At 44.8% G+C, this 17212-nt stretch overlaps 1 long non-coding RNA gene across 1 annotated transcript in view; it reads left to right on the top strand.

The window, feature by feature from the left end:
• Positions 1-386: 386 nt before the first annotated feature.
• The window catches only part of LOC136047269 (uncharacterized), a 133725-nt gene continuing 116899 nt past the window's right edge, over positions 387-17212 (top strand). The window contains exons 1-2 of the long non-coding RNA XR_010622073.1: positions 387-498; positions 3687-3810. This is a non-coding gene — a long non-coding RNA (uncharacterized LOC136047269). The remainder of the gene's footprint in view (positions 499-3686; positions 3811-17212) is intronic.

Raw genomic sequence — 17212 nt, forward strand, 5'->3', positions numbered from 1 at the left:
GACAAAAGTCCCTGGCTCTGCTCCACCCTATTGAAGGCAATGGCAGAACTCCTATTTACTTCAGTAGAAGTAACAAGTAGGGCCCATGAGTGTAAAAAAATTAATCATTTTTGTGATCAGGATATATTTCTGAGTCTTGGTCTTTGTCCCTAATCTGACTGAGGTCATAAACAAATCATGAGCATCTTCTCAGGTGAAATACAAACTTGTGGAAAAGAAAAGAAGCCTTCTAAATCTGAAAGCTTTTGGTAGGTTTCATTATTTGGTGATATTTTAGAAAACTGTGCTCATTGTGTTTGAGATGTTCAACTGACTCTCTGTCCGTCCGTCTATCACACAGCCAGCAAGTGCCTGAGAACATTTCACTTCTCCTGTTTGTACGTGTGGTTTTTGGAGATGTGGGACTGGGATAGTCTCAAGTTGAACCTCCTACCTGAAGAAACGAGCACAACACACATCCTTGACAAAAACAAACTGGGAGGAGATGGCTCATCCCCAGTAAGTAACGCTGTACATGTGGTGCTTGTGGTTAGGATTTTACTGAAGCATTTTTCTTTCTCTGTTCTGGTGCAGCCAGCGATGTTTTCCTTGTAAGTAATAGGATGGTATAACTAATTCAGAGATACAGTTCTTATTTACTTCTGTCAATGGGCTCTAAATGACCTCATGAAAGAAGCAAATAGCACCGTCTTGAATTTTAGGTGGGAACCTGAGGCTCTACTGCACGGCCAGATACACAAGGGCAGGGTTCAGCCTCTTCTTAAGTCCTATCCAGCATCTTATCCTCTGCCTTTTAAGAGCTTTATCCCTAAAATGTGTATTGAGCAAAGGACTCTGTATTGTAGTTTTCCTATTGATTCCTTTCTCGGAGTTTATGCCTTTTGGAGGAGATGGGGCATTGCTAATTGCTTCAGCTGTTCTTGACTGTTACAGGGCACTTGAGCAGAACTGTGCAGCCCAAGCATTTGTACTTTGTAAAATAACCCTTTGCCCCACAGAATGGAAGGATTAACAAGTTTAGCTTCTGTGATTTGTTTTGAATTATTCTCTGCCATCTTCGTCTGTGGCACAGCATAGCTGAAAGTAAGGCAGTGCTGCCACTAGATTAGCTAAAGATGAGTGCCACAGAAATAAAGTGCTATTGTTGCTCTTTGAGCAGTGACACTGACCGAAATAAAGGACATCTGGGTAGGAAATCGCAGCCTGCTATCCATGGTGTACCCCAGCTTGCCATGAATGCTGGCTGTGCTAGGCAACCAGCAAAGGGAGCTGCAGGCAGCTGTAAGCCAGGCCAAAAAGAGAGAGAAAGAAAGGACTAACCCTGAGAAAGAGGGGTGCATTCTTCCTCGCCGTGCTTTGGACTGGAAGTCTTTTTATTCTCATCTATTGTTGCATTTTTCCCTTTCCTTTTCATGCCCCAGCAGAGGGTCTGGGTATGGGGGAGTATTGGGTGGTCATGTCCCACCCCTCCTGTGGGTCATGTCGGACTGTGGAGGTGAAGGTTGTGGTTTGGGGATTCCACCTAGCCATGTGAGTGGGGTCAGGTCGCAATGCTGTGACCCCCCCTTGTGACCCATAGAAGGGTGGATGACACCCATGGCTCCCCAAAAGGACGTGGGTCTGACTCTGGATGTTGTCAAAGCTGTGGCTTCACCTGTGGGTAAGCAGTCAGCCACAGCACATAAGACTTATGGAGTCAGCTGGTGGCTGATATGGATATCCAGTATTTCCAGTCTCCAACCAATTTTTTTGGTCTGGTCCTTTGAAGAAGGCAGCAGTGGGCAGAAAGTTGCTGAACACCTTGCCCAAGGTTGGAGGAGAAGCCAGTGGCAGAGGAAAGTGGATGGGCAGTGGGACTGCAGCAGTGGCCCCAAGGCTGTGACAAGGTGGGACTGGGAAGGGAAAGCAGGCGGAAGCTCCTCTTGGTGATGATCCTCTCAATCCTCTCAATATTGATGATCCTCTTGGTGATCACCTCTCAAATGTAATTTTTGCTGTTTGTTTCGTCTTTGTTTCCCTGTGCTCCCTGAAGAGCTGCTGCCCTGCTGGAAAGGCTTTGCTTCATCAGTTCCTTTATCATAACTTGTGGATTTGCGAGCAATCAGTTCTCAAAAAACGTATTGAAACTCTTCATTTGAATAATCATTGTTTCTCTCCCATCTTTAAGCACTGTCACAGAACTACCCTGAAGAGATCAGGGTGCTGGCAGCACCCCAGGGCCCTTTGGCACGGGCTGGGGCTGAATGTGAGGAGGGTTGCAAGTGGGGCCAGCTGTAGCTTGGGAAGCAGCCTCCAGAGGGAAAGAAGGCTTTCTCTCAGGCTTTTATAACCAATGCTCAAAGTGAAATGCATTTAGAGAAGAAAAGGCTGGGCTTTCTGGCTGTATAAAACTCAGCCCTGCAAATCTGCTCAGTAGCTTCTCTGCCTTTGATGCTTCTCTTTGGTTTGATCTTTCCCTTCGCTCTTGCTGATGGCTGGGGACTATAAAGCTGATCCTAGGATGAGGAATCTCACCTAAATGGATGCAGGTGTGCCTGTCTTTTTGGTCAGAGATGCATCATCCCCATGTGTGATAGGACAAACAGGCAACAGAAGACAAATGGAAAACTCTTTACTCCCAACAAGGAGCTGTCTCATTAAAGGCAGTGAGAGGTTTGCAGCACCAGCCGTAGCAACAGCATTGAAAGTTATCCCAAACTTGTAAATGAAGCCGAGCTCCAGTGATGGGAGGCCAAGCCACCATGAACCCACTGCATCAAGCTATTAATACAAAGAGGGGCCTCAATTAATTAAACTCTTAAAGGGTGACGCAAAAGCATCAGAAGAAATTTGCAGTGCACGTAAAGACAAAGCATGTTGTACCATACCTAATTGCCAGAATAATTATTTTCTGCTATATAAATTATCATGAGCAAATTCACTGCAGCTCATTTGTGTGTATTTAATTATCATCAAGAGCTGGGGTTGAGGGACTAGATTTAATATGTTTGTAATGAAATAGCAAGAATTGGTGTGTGTGTGTGTTTGCAGAGAACTCGTTATTTTACCACAGCTGGATTTGTTTATTTTAAATAAATCGTTATGGCAGATACAGTTTTTCATGTTTGCTCATTTGCTGATTTATCATAAAAACTGTGGTCTCAGTTCTATGGGTGGTTTCTATCAAACACATATGATCCCTCTTGCTTGCAAGCGCCACGTTTCAGCGTCTTAAGGAGGAGCTCAGCTCTTAGAGAAGATTAGTTCACATGCAAATTGAGAGTGGAGAAGTGGGAGGGATTGGGGCAGCCATGCTTGAGAGGAAAGCCTGGATGTAGGTAGGCTTTGTGCTGGGCTTTGGGTCTTCGTGCTTTCAGGTTGGCAGTTTTAATTCCAGTCTCACCCATTTGTACGCCAAAATGACTCTTGCTTGGTGCTTTTGTGTTGGCATGTGTAAGGCTTATTAGTGCTCCTGGTGACTGGTTAAATATTCTCATCGTAACAAAAAGCAACAAAAGTGGATATGGCATGCAAAATAACACTTCTGACATTTCTGTGGGTTTTCCCCTACTGAGATGCAGGTTTTCTGGACTAGTGCTGAACTGAAGATATTGGGATATCAATTAAACCCTCAAGATGGAAGAAAATATTAAAACTGGGAAGAAATTGCCACTTAAAATTCGTATTTTTTGCTTCCCTTGGTTTAGAAGCAGTAACCTGAATGCAGTTGGCTTCCACCTAACGCCCAACCATTTCATGTGGTCACCACTCCAAAAGGAAGCAGAGAAGCTCCCAAGCTGACCAGGTCGCAGCATGCACTGGAGGTGCCAGGTAAAAACACAGATGTAACTCAACTAGCAACACCAGCCAGAACCACAAGACAGCAAACATAAGCACTTGGTTTCCTCTTGTGGATTTGAACAGCAGATACAAGCACAACAAAGAAAGGGTTAGGAAGGGACACAAAGGTACCAGTGTGGGACAGACCAGCTTCTGGTGACATCACCTGAGCCCCAGGGGTGCCCACAGAACCATTATTTGCAGTGTCTCTATGCTGGTTTGCGTATAATTGATGGTCCCTCCGAGGTTCTGCCTCCCCCTCCTCCGCGGGACGCTCTCCTCTGTGTTAGTTTATTTTTTAAATAATTAACAGACTTTGTGACTGCCTGTCTATGCGTCCCCTTGGAATTCCTCTCCAGCTGCTCTCATCCATCCCCACAGCTCCTCCCTCTCCTCTGCGGTGCTCTTTTCCTCTCACTGCATCTTAAAGCATTGCCTTTTGTTTTGACTTCACTGTGCAACAAAATCTCTGGGCACTTTTTTTGAACAGGATTCCCTATTGCTGCTTGCTTGTAATCCTCTTCTTCCTAGCAGCTGCCATTCCTAGCAACGATTTTGGTCTGAATAATTCTTGTGGGTGGGTATCTCATGTTAGAGACTTCAGCTGTTATTGATGGCGAGGACAAGAGCCTGCTCCCACTCTCCCTATGAATCCATCTTGCTGTGGTACGAGCAATAGAGAAGCCTTAGCACTTCTTTGTGCCATTGGGAAAATCAGCTCTGGGAGGTGCTGACTTTCCCTCTACTAACAGTAGAACTGCTGGAGATGTTTGCTCTGTGTTTTTTCACTCTATATAAATGCTCAGCTGAAAATGGTAATCTGTGAAGAATCCCTGGATCTCGGGAAAATGCTGGTTTCTTGGCTTAGCTTTGGGAGAGAAAAATGCTAGGACCGTGCTTGTTTGGCTGAATGAGGCCCTGGGCAACCTGTCCATTTTAGTGGTGGGCAACTGCCCCTGTGGCAGGGGTGTTGGAAGGGATCTCAAAGACTATCCAGTTCCAACCCAAAGCCATTCTATGATCGTTTCACCTGGACCTCCTCTCATCCACAGTGGAAGACTTAATCTGTTTGTTTCTCTTCCGCCTCATTTGTGGACAATCTACCTATTTTAAAAACTTCATAAATAACCTTGCTTCCCACCTTTTCTTGCCTTGGCTTGCTGCTCGTCCGACTCAAGTCTTAACTGACACACAGCTTGTAGCATAGCTCAAGGCAATACCAATAATGCACATATTCATGGCATGGCAGGCCCCCTCCCTCTGCCACCACCACTCAAAGAATACATCAGACAAGCTTTGATGTGGCTCCTGGGTTTCCTCAAAAGAGGAATATTTGGAATCCCATTGGCACTGTTCCTTGTGTCAGATGTTGCAGCAATATCATAAAATCAGAATGGCTTAGGTTGGAGGGGGACCTTAAAGATCATCTAGTTTCAACCTGCCTGCCCTGGGCAGGGTTGCCAACTGCTAGTTCAGGGTAGAAATGGCCCAGCTCCCATTGGAAGGCATATTTTGCAGTTCCTCAGCAGATAGGGTTCTGTTGGAATAATCAGGAGCATTGTGGGCTTTGCAGTGATGGGTGCTATGGAAATGATAATGATTAGGGCTGGGGATGGTGATGGGGGCCATCTGAGGCACCTGTCAGAGGATGTTAGCCCTGCAATTAGGAGGAGGGAAGGGAAGGTGCAGCAAGAGTGATGCTGTGGCAGGGAGGGCTTTTGTGTCAGCATGCAAAGCTTTTATTCTCTGTAGGGCTGCTGGGATTTGCTCTGGTCTCCTCCCAGACAAATTAACTGAGAACAACACCTGCTCCTTTAATATTGACCAGGCTAATGACAGGCTAACTGCTGCAGACCTGCACTTTCCTTCTCTCTCCTTAATGACGCATATGTGGGCTGTGAGCTCGCTTCTCTCTCCCTCTTGCCCCCCAGCCCACCTTTTCCCATGAATGGTGAGATCCTCACCTCAAAACTACCACTGGAAATCAGGACAGTTGAAAGACGTGGAACAACTCCCCCCCAAAAGAAACAAAACAAAGCACCAAAAAACAAAATAAAGAAAACATAAAAAACCCAAGCTGGCAAGAGGCGAAGGGGTATGTAATTGCTATTCCTTCTGCAGCCTGCTAAAGCTGCATGTTTTAACCATCTGAGGACAGCAGGGAATTTTCCCTTCCAGGAGAGTCAAATGTGGGGTTTTCATTTTATTTCTTTTCAGGAGGGGTGTGGGGAGAAAGAAGTGGACTTGGTTTTCATTAGGATTAGCTAAAGCTCCTTCCACTTTTATGTTGGCAACATGAGGTTTCATCAGACCTCTGATCCCGCACTGAATAAAAATATAGCATTACCGTCAAACTGTAAAACGGAGGGCTTGAACTTCACTGGATTAAAGTGCTTTTCAGACAGAATTCTTTGCTTAATGGAGCGATGGTGTGGGGCTGCCATGCCCGAGCATCCTGCATCCCTGCTGGAGCATCCAGGGGGTCCTGTTTCCTGCTGCTGGCCTGGCAGCCTCCTGCTGCATTTTCTTATGGAATATTTGTCTTGATGCTCCAGTGCTCCCTCGCTGCAATTCTGTGGATTTCTTCTTGACAAGACACCGCTGACAACAGGCTCGCCAATCAGTAGGGTGCACCTCATCTTCATGGAGATGTATGCATGCGCTTTAATTGCAAATAAATGCACTGAGCCATATTTGCGTATCATTTGGAGTTTGCCTTTCCCATATGAATAAACACATCCTTGGCTGCTTGTCCTCATCCTCCGTGCATGCTGCTAGTGCTGTCACAGCCTGTTTGCCACCGTCGACTCTTCGCTTGCTGCTTGGATGCTTTTCTTGCCATGTTTTGCAAAGTTCCCCCCTTCCCTGGGAGGAGGCATGTTTTTCCTGATGTCCGCTGATGGCCCAATGTATTGTGGGTTTGATGCTATGCTTTATAATGGAGCCAAAGACCTGGGAGAACCCACTCGTGCCACGTTTTGTGCTGTGTCTCCTGTCTTGGATGAGTGCTTGGATATATCCCCATACGTCCAGTAATGAGCATGGGCTAATTGCCTAGGCAGATAGAAAAATAGATAGGTAATTTGTAGCTATTTAATTTTACATTAGGCAGAGGGATGTTAGGGGCAGAGGCTAATGTTGTTGGCATTTCTTTTCAGGGTTGTTAACCAGATATGTTGCCTCTGGGGCATAACAATACCTCCCTCGGTAGTGCTCTCTAATACTTTTATTACGTTCTTATTAATTTAGCAATGGCCTAAAGTCTGAGAGGCACCTTCCAAGACATGATCCCTGCCCTGAGGACCTTACGGACTAATTCCAAGGCATGATACAACTGGGGATTACTCAGTGAGGGCAAGGGCCTAATGGAGTATGAAATGGCTTCTATTAGATAAATGGATAAGAGTGAATCAGCGGAAGAGTTAATCACATGGCTCCGTGTAGGCACGTGGGGTAAGTATCACCTTAGGACAGGAGTGTGGCCCAGGTCACTCCAAGCAGGAAGCATGGATGGAGGTTGTCCCTCACCTCCCACCTTGTTGGAGCAGAGGCAGAGCGTCGGGGGAATATTTCAGAATGAAATCTCAAAATGGTGCCTTTTTGCTTTTGGGTTTCAGCCCTCTGCAAGCCACAAAGTGAAGGTCCCAGGCAAGGGAGAGACCTGGAGGGGAGTGGGGGCTGCATGAGGGCTTTGCTCAGGGGTGGCCTCAGCACCTGTCCTCCTCGTTTGAAGCCTGGAAGCTGCCCAATGCAGGACAGATGGGGCTGCTGGGCAGCGACAGCTGGGGGGGCAGAGGGCAGGAGGGATGAAAGCGAGCTGGGCAGCCCTCCCCTCGCTGCCGGGGAACATTTGGTGTCCATGTGGCATCTGGCAGCAGGGCTTGCTTCTCTGGCATTTCCTCTGGTGAAAGGAAGAGCAGAGCAATTTGCTCCCAGGAGGCTGCTCTGCTCAGCTACAAGGCAGCAGCCACCTCCTGCCCCAGCCCTTCGACTTGGTGCTGCAGCACAGACCCCAAACTGCCCCCAGATCGGGACCCCCTACGTAGGGACATGTCCTCTGCCCTAATTTACTCCCTTTATTTATTTATTTTTTCAAACTGCCAAGAAACAAACAGTTGCATCGCTTACTTTAACAACGAGTTGCTCCAGCAACTGGACATTGGTTTTAACGTGGCTGGCTGCGTCTTCTTGACATCACTGTTTGATTTTCAGTTGCTGGAGCAACAGATTGCTGGGAAGGACCAGTGAGGTCGAGGTTTCTCTTTCTTTCTTCCTCCACACTGCTTTTCTTTTGGTCCAGAGCATCAGAGCTGGTTTGCCTTTCACTGAAGACACACACTGTTAACATATGATGGGAAGATGTCAGGCAGCATCAGAAGAAATGGAGGTTAGGTCAAAGGCTTGTTACAATGGGAGAATTCCTGCAAAACTGGAAAAAAAAAAAAAAAAAGGAGAGAATGAATGAGCCATTATATTTCCCCAGATCAGAGGGTGGGGGAAGACATGACTCCAGCACACTCAGTGTTGGCCATTTGCCATGTGGCATTTTTCTATTGGTGGCGGTTCTGAACACAACGTTTTTCCGAACCAGAGATGCAGCTGAGATGTGAAGCTCCATCAGATATTACTATTTGAGCCAATTCCATAATGCAACTCCTTAGTTTCCTCTTAATGCAACATTAGAGTCCTTCTGAAACTTGATCTTAACTCTGTTTTCCCAGGAGGAGAAATACAAGTTGAAATTAAAAGTTAACTCTGACAACAAAATGAGAGAAATAATTAAAAAGGAAAAAAAGAGAGAGAGAAAATAAAAATCGATGTCAAGATAATGGAAACTGTCGTTAAAAGTTACTTAAAAATGTGAACTTTTCTTGTTCTGAGAATTCCTCCTCATGTATCTGACTGTCCAGCTCATTCCAGGTTTTTGTAATATATATATAGATATATATAAAGTGCAGCCTTTTTCACAATGAAGTTATGGTTTCAGTGTTACACCCTCACTGCCCACAAAATACACAGACTCCAAATTAACAAATACACATGCCTCAGAGTCTACACAATGTCAGCCACAAATATGCATGCAAGAATGCTGGTTGCTAGAGTTCGGAGTCAGCTATTAGCGAACATTTGTATGGTGTTCAGATAATTTGTTCTTAAATGCCACACACGTACCACATGGTTCAGATGTGGTTTGGGGAGCCATAAAATGGGATTTCAAACTGGTTCTGTCCCTACTCTTAAACCCATAACTCAATTAGGGCTCAGATGCGTCTCAGCCGTAGGGCTGGCGTCCCAACTATGGGATATTGCAACTCAATGGGTTTTGTGGAGGCTGAAAGGCACAGATACAGCTGCTTATTAGTGAATATGTGCACGTGCCAGTCTGCAGTGAAATGTACTTGAAATAACCTATCCTATATGCTTCTGTGAAGATGATGGCCCCGATGATTTAGCTATTTCAGTTCCGACTTGAATTATTCATGTATTTGAAAACACTCATGAATTATTTGTGTTTTCACTAAATATATAATTTAAAACCCCAAATCCTTCCGATGGAATATACAAATGAGATTTAGATAATTCTGCTGCTTGGAGCTGCTGCCCCTTGCTGTAGGCTCGTGAGTGTGCCATGGCACAAGGAGGTCTATACCTCCACCTGTGCCAGCCCCTGATTCAGCAAAAAAAGAAGCTCTAACCTCAGCTTGTTTGCTTCTCAGCACTGACATTTTGAGAATGGTGACACTGTCACGTGCACTTGGATTTAGGATTTGGAGCCTGCTTTTGTGGCCTCTGTTCCATGGGGTGTTGCATCTGGATATAAGGTGCCTGGCAGCAGATGGTCCCTGTGGTGCAGGCACCAACTCACAGGCTGGATCCAAGGCATTCAATCATTTTGGAGACGTAACTTTATCCAGGCAGTCCCTATGCCGAGTCCAGTCCTGTCTGTCCTCTTCAGGCTAACATAATGTGGGCCACCAGCTTACAACTGGAGCACATCGCATCACGTGCTCGGGTTAATTCAACAAAAATGTGTTTGTGCTCGATCCAGATCAAATTCGGCCTGCCATGAAATCTGGGAGTACAGATGGGATATTAATAGATGTGGAGGCACAGCCTCAGCCTCCTCCCCTCCCATCCCCTCCCCAAACATCTGCAGCTGAGGGGGCTGGTGCTGGGAGGAGGCATCCTGTAGGGACAGGCGTTCTGCTCTCGTTTAACTGCGTGAGATCCACGGTGCTTGCATTAATTTTGAAGAAAGTACTTTGGCATAACTGACAGAAAATCTGGTCCCTATACCTCAAGGGATTAGTTCCTTCCAGGGCAAGTTTGAGTAGTTGCACTCTAATAAAGCATCTTAACATAGGATATCATTTGTCTCTTCATTTTTTTCTTTTCTTCTCTCTCCCCCTCCCCCTTGTGTCTCCCTCATTGCAGCAGAACTCCTTTGTGCTGATTTATTAGTGGCTGTTCAACCTCTTTTGGCTGCAGGTTAGCTGAAAGCACTGGCTGGATGAGAAGGCTTGCTTTTCACCTGGATGCAATATCACCACCCAGCTCATTGCACCCCATGAAGACTGCTCCTTCCATCCCACTGCTTCTGACAGATCGAGCCCTTTGCATTTTGTGGTGTATATACTTATGTGCTTACATACACATATATGGTATACACTTGATTATTACTTATATAATACACTGTAGATGCTACATAAAGGTATATCTATATAAATATATATGTGAAATTTCCTCGTAGTCTTCCATCAGATTCCCTGTTCTTCTTCATAAAAACACAGAATCATGAGGGTTAGAAAAGACCTGTAAGATCACTCAGTCCAACCCCAGCCCACCCCCACCATGCCCATTGACTGCGTCCCTCAGTGCCACATCCCCATGTTTCTTGAGCACCTCCAGGGACGATGACTCCACCAGCTCCCTGGGCAGCTGTGCCACTGCATCACCTCTTGTGCTGACTTTGTATTCTGCTGTCAGTCTTTCCCTTACATGCCTTTTGCCCCAAGAGCTGAGATCCCCCTCTCTCTATGAGCTGATTAACGCACTTCCATGTCATCTAAGGCACTGCTTATGCTCATTGCTTGGTGCGTTGCATGCATGTGTGTGTGTGTGTGTGTGTGTGCTCAACAAAAGCCTTTTCTCTCTTCATCTCTGTACTCTGGGACCGAGGCCAAGTTGTGATTGTAATAATGTAATCTCTTCTGAATACTTGAAGTGATGTGAAAAAAAAGAGATTTTGAAAATGAAATAGATTAATCTATAGAGCTAGAGGGGGGAAATCATGCATTTTAATTAGCTCCTGAAAGCAATTTTCCTTAAAGTAGTACATCCAGGTGTGCAAAAGTATTCTCCTGCCTTGAGAGTCTCACTTGTCTTTATGGAGTCCTTGGAAAAGAAGGTGACAAGTGACAAGTTCACTTGAGATGCTTCCATTGAAGGGACTGAACATAGGGCAGCTCAATGGGACCTGAATTTTCTCATGCTGCACTGGGCCTGAAGAAGTGTTTGGTTCCTTGATAGTTGTTTATGGACTTGTTGTATGTGTCTGAGCTGTCACAACACAAATCTCCTATTTGGGAATGCTGGAGGCTCTTCAGACTCTTACAGCCCAGATCTGCAGAAGACGCAGGATTTCATTTACCTCACTCTGGATTTTACGTCCCTGTTAGGGAGACTGAAATTTCTTAAACTTCCTTTTTAAATCAGTCACGTTGGCACCATTATGGCTTGGGCTGTTCTTTTCTGTAGTCTGTTTTAATTCTTTACCTTTGTATTCTAGCTGCAAGTTGCCTTGAATTTACGGTTCCTGTTGAATTCCTCTAAGAATAGCACCTAGGTTTCCTACACTGCAGCTGCAAACAAGGTTTAAAAGCTTTTGGGATTTCTTGGCAGCTAATAACTCCCAGACTTCAGCATAGTTCATTTTCGAAATATTTCTCATGCTTCAATCTGGACAGCATTATGCAGGTCAGGGAATCCTGTCAGACTGGGGGCCAGGGGAGGATGTTCCATCAAAAGCATTTTTGGCAATCTTTTATTTGATTTTATTTTATTCTTTATTTTATTTTTTTTAAAGGAAAGGTCAATAGAAATACTTTAGAAATACTTCTTAATAACCTTTCCATCCAAAATAGGAAAAGCACCTGTAACTGATGCCAAGCACAGGACAAAATAAATAAAGAAGTCCCCAAGTAAAGACCTTCAACTGGAAATATTTCCTGAATGATCTCACTGAAAATCCCGTAAGTGGCTGGATCAGCTTTAGGGCGAGGGGAATACAGGCTTGAACTCCTTACTGAAAGACAAGAAAAAGCTTCAGGAAAAAAAAAAAAACACAACAAAGAGCCAAATCCAGATGCTGTTAGAGCTGCCGGGATTTTTTTCATTCCCTGTTGGGCCCTTTTGACATTCTCATGGAAAATGTCATAGGGATACAGGAAGACTTGAGATGAACCAACAAGTCCAAAAAGTGTCGTAAAATGATGCTTGTAGCTTTCATCCTGTGCCCACCCTGGTGTAGAGGTAGAGCTGAGCAAGAGCAGAACCTATAGGGTAAATTTATGATCTGGGTATCAGTAGCAGGCGTGGTGCTTGTTTCATGTCATTCTGGCCATGGGAGTTCATACAGCTGTGCTGTGCAGTAACTGTGCATGAGCTTGGTGTGCTGTCCCACAGAGACAAGAGTCTTGTAGGCTTCTGCCATCACAGAAATTTTGGGCTCCCCTTCATTATTGACTTGTGCTGTTCATGAGAACAACCTTCAAGGTTTCAGCCCCATCAAACTCATCACCAAGGCAGGGCTTATCTTAATTGCTTTTGCCTACACCTGACCTACAGTCAGATACTGTCTCTGCTTTTTAATGGTGCATCAGCAATTGGCATTTATTTTAGATTTAATCAGATAGTGCATGTCACTAATATCTCAATAATTGTGATTTGCTGTCAAAAAGGAAGGATGTAGAACGTCAGAAGGTCACATCAAAATTCTGAATCTGATCCCAGTATAACATGATTCCCAGGCAGGACTGGTTGTAATAACAGGAGATGGGTATACTGAGGTTCAGGGCCAAAACCAGAGAAAAATGCAAAGATATTTCTGTAGACTTGGGCCAAACAGAATCACTAGGAAACACATTTGAATGACATTTTTGCTCAGAAAAAGCACCTGTTCAGAGCTGGATCTGTATTGTCCAGAGTTTCAATGACTTGTGCTCTACTTCTCTTCCAATCTTCTGATTTTTTTCCATTCATAGAGGTTAAGTTGGAAGTATCTTAAGGAGCGGAATCCATCAGCCCTGGCTTCCTGCTGTACTGAAAATATTGCGGGGCATTTTTCCTGATGCATTTCTTGCTGAGGCTCAGAAATGTAGAACAACAGAACCACTCAGGTCAGATGTTTCCAGCCTGTGAATTGCAAATGGGTTTTAGTGGCCTCCCTCTGTTTTAACAGCCAGGAAAGTGAGTCTAGAAGTCTCTCTTTTCCACTGCAGCATGGGATCATGAGATATAAAAGACCGAGACCTGCCAAAATAAATCCTTACTGAATGCTTGCTTGGAGTTTTAGAAAAAATGTGCAGAACTTATCTGGGTTGAATTCATTTGCTTAAGCATGGTGTTAATTTGGCTGAAGGTGATCTCTCATAGAACCATTAAATTTGGAAAAGACCTCTAAGATCATCAGGTCCAACAGTCAACCTGTCACCACCATGCACGCTCACAGAACCATTAAGGTTGGAAAGGCCTCTGAGATCAAGTCTAACTGCCAACCCACCACCAGCATACCCACCTGTAGAACCATAGTCACTGAATCATTCTCCTCTCAGATGCACTACAGACTGCGTGCTGTAATACCAAAGCTAACAGGGACAGAGAGGTTCAGGGAACCTCCACACGGACATCTGCATACCTTCAACTTGCCAAACCGATGCATTTCATCAGAGTGGTCTGTTCTCTCATAATGTAATAGCAGAATACAAAGTATGAATCTGTAGCTGCAAGTGTATTCAGAAAAGAAAGTAATGCATATGCCATATGGTAGAGATTGATGCCTGCTAATAGATGCTTCATATATTCCACGAACATCATTTTCTCCAAATGAAAATTCATACTCTTTAACTCTTTTTTAGCCTACAGCTTTCTAACCCAAGGTCTTGGCTAATTCCACTTTGGACGTGGTGGCTCTGCTTTCCCAGAGATTTCCTGTGCCCTTACTTCCCAGTGCTCTCCATGGTACCAGCTTCATTCTGCCCTCATCCCAGTGCCCTGGCAGGGAGGGCTGCACGGTGCTGACAGGTTTTAATGGGATGCAGAAGGGGTTGCTTTCAACAGGGAGTCAGCTTATCTCTTTATTTACTGTCTGGGAAATACCTTCGGGTTCTGAGCGATGAAGGGCCTGTGCACATAAATGGGAAACAATTCTAGTGATGGTAGCAGCAGCACAGCTGATAGAAACAGCTGATAGATGGAGTTCTGGGTAGAGAGTGGGGGTTTGTCTCTTTAGCTTGAATAAATACTTTGTCGGAAAAAGCTCAGTTACTTACTGTGATCTTAAAGAAGAAAAAGGAAAAAAAAGGAAAAATACTGAATGGTTTACAAAGCTGAATCTCATTTTCAGGAGAGAAGTGATCCTTCAGCACTTGTTAAGAGTGGTGTTGATAAGTTTCCATCGGATAACTGAAACCTGGTGTAGTTCTTTAAAAGCAGTGCCTCACTCTGAGTGTCCTCAGTAAAAATAACCTCTAAATGCTCTTTATTTATCAACCTTCATCAACAAATATGGAAATGCAGCTATGTCTGGGGTGGAGGATGAGTGGTGTTCAAGACATTGCTCAGCACTAAGCTTTCTTGAGCTGTAAATGAAGAAAAGTACCATTTTTCCCTGAAGGTCTGAGGGGAAATGCAAGGCAGCAAAGTAAGCTCAGCAGTAGTTTATGGAGAACCATGCATGGAGAAGAGCTGGAGAGCAGTCTGGGGGTCTCCTCAGAGCTCCATATGGTGCCTTATCTAGCAGCAAGAACATATATATATGTGTACATGGCCCAAGTCTGCTTTTCTCCCTGAGATGTCTCTGTTTCTTCCTCACTGTGTGCCACTCTGACTAACCAGGTACATTTAAGTAGGTGTGTGTGGAAGTCTTGAAAAGATGCATGGCCAAATTCAGAAGCATTTTAAAGCACAGGAGCTTTACACTTCAACTTCCCTTCTGGCTCCAAAAAAATCACAGGTTCTGGTGTAAACTGCAGGGATGTGTGGTGGGGTTATGTGTTTGCTTTGGAGTACAGCCTACAGCCAACCCACAGGGATCATAGCCCACTGTATGAGTGCTTTAAGCAGACATAATGAAAAGGTGTATCTACACCCCAGAATGCAAAATGCATTTATAGTGGAGAGAGGAACAGCTGAGTGAAAGAGATGGGAATTGGTCTTGAGACTTGTTTGCAAGGCAAATCTCTCTGAGGTTGCCCATGCAAGGTCTGCTTTCAGCTCACTGCCAGCTGCAGGTGAGTCTGGTGAAGGAACAAAGAGCTGAAAACAAAGAAACAAGAACACTTTTAATCTATTCTGCCATCATGACAGCAGTAGGGATGTCAGAATCATGGCATTGTATTTTCTTCACCTGCTTGCACAAAGGAAGGTCTGGAAGGAGAAATGCTTTCTTCTTGCTTCTGTGCATACTGAAACCTCAGGATCAGTAGATGCATTTTTGGATGTATTTTTGGATGTATTTCTTCTGCGATTTGTGGTGTGCAATGAGGAAACTCAATTACATGTCAGGAAGGTGAATGAGCTGGACATACAGCAGAGCCTAAGGAATCAGGAAAGTAAATGCATCCCCTGTTTGTATCAGTCATGGGATAGAGAGTGGAACTGACTGAAGTTAAAGTCTTTTAACTCCAGTGAGGGAAAGCATCATGTTGTTCAGACCCCCATCTGATAGGGTGACAGAAGTTATGTCTGATGAAGACGAGGGGGAACATCATCGTTCAAAACAAGGGACCAGAAACAGAGCAGAGAATTGCAGCCAACGTGCTGGGAAGTGCTCCAAGAAAAAAGCAAAGCTGCCTCTCTGGTTGGATGAGATGTTAACCGGATGGTGGAATGAAGAAACACCATCATAGACAGAAAGACCTTCGTTTGCAGAGAGGGACCTTATCCAATGTTGTCTTCTTCCTCCTTGACAAGTGCATGTCCCTGCTGGCTGATGCCAAGATAAGGTGCAGAAGATGTCTTGGGACTTTGCGATGGCCCTGAAGATTGTAATATCTTCTTCATGATACATAAATCATGTGCAGCAACAGAACTAAGTTTTTAAGTCTTCTTTTCCACCAGTTAACTCAACTCTGCCTGCAGCAGAGAGAATAGTCCATATCCAATTACCAGGGGCGTTCTGCTGGAATGATGTTTGAGATGCACAGTCCCAGCTTTTTTCCCAGATGAGAGGGAAAGAGAAATTTAAGGAGGCTGCCACTAGGAAGGAGAAAGCCTGCAACTCTTTTTTACTTGATGTGCACATAAGCAGCCCACTGTTATCCTTGTTATTGGTGTTGGCTTGTCCATTTCAGTATGGTGAATAATGGCCTAGAAGTAAGCATGGGCTCTTCTTAATGGAATGGTTTGTATAATTGGTAGTAATGAATAGGTAGATAAATCTCCAGCAAGCATCAGGGCACTTTTTAGCTGCCTGAGGAAGATGCAAGTAATTCAAACAATTTTCTTGCCTGTGTGAAGGGAGGCAGCTGCTGGAAAGCACCCACTTCCCAAGACATTTGTTGGCTTTTGGCCCACTTGGCGTGACTGCTGCTGTCACTCTTCAGATTTCTACATTGGCTTAACCTGTCAGTCCTGTTGGTGCTGGCAGGTTGCATTTTCATCTCATTTTTCTCAGCCCATGGGCCTGGGTAAAGATTAATATCTGTCCATAATGGCACAAAGAAGAGTGGCTTCCAGATGTACAGACAGAGAGGAGAGGGTGTCCAGTCTCAGTTGTGCAGTCTCTGTCGTTAGCCAGTTGTGTGGTACCAGGAGATTCTAAGGTGCCTCAAAATGAAGAGGTTGGAGGGGTTGCTGAGGCTTTTATGGCCCCATTTTACAAAAGCAGAAGGATCCTGGGGAGAAGACTGGGTGAGAGAACCTGCCAGATGTGGGGACATGCTGAGCCAGAGGAAAACATCCAAAGAGTGAATCAGATTTTCTAAGAGAAGCTATGCAGAGCTATTTTTCAATGCAATGTTTCAATGCAGTGCAATGTTTTCATGTGCTCCTCCAGGCTGCTTTCTCCTCAGTGTTGTTCACCATAAGAAATGTTTTCAATCTGGTGTCACTTCTCCACCCTCAGCCCCCAGGAAATGCACATAGCAAGCGAACATACAGAAGTTTGGGCTTT

This window comes from Cyrtonyx montezumae, unplaced genomic scaffold (assembly GCF_038088225.1).
Source record: "Cyrtonyx montezumae isolate F1298 unplaced genomic scaffold, pur_monq_1.0 scaffold_17, whole genome shotgun sequence".
Classification (NCBI taxonomy): domain Eukaryota; kingdom Metazoa; phylum Chordata; class Aves; order Galliformes; family Odontophoridae; genus Cyrtonyx; species Cyrtonyx montezumae.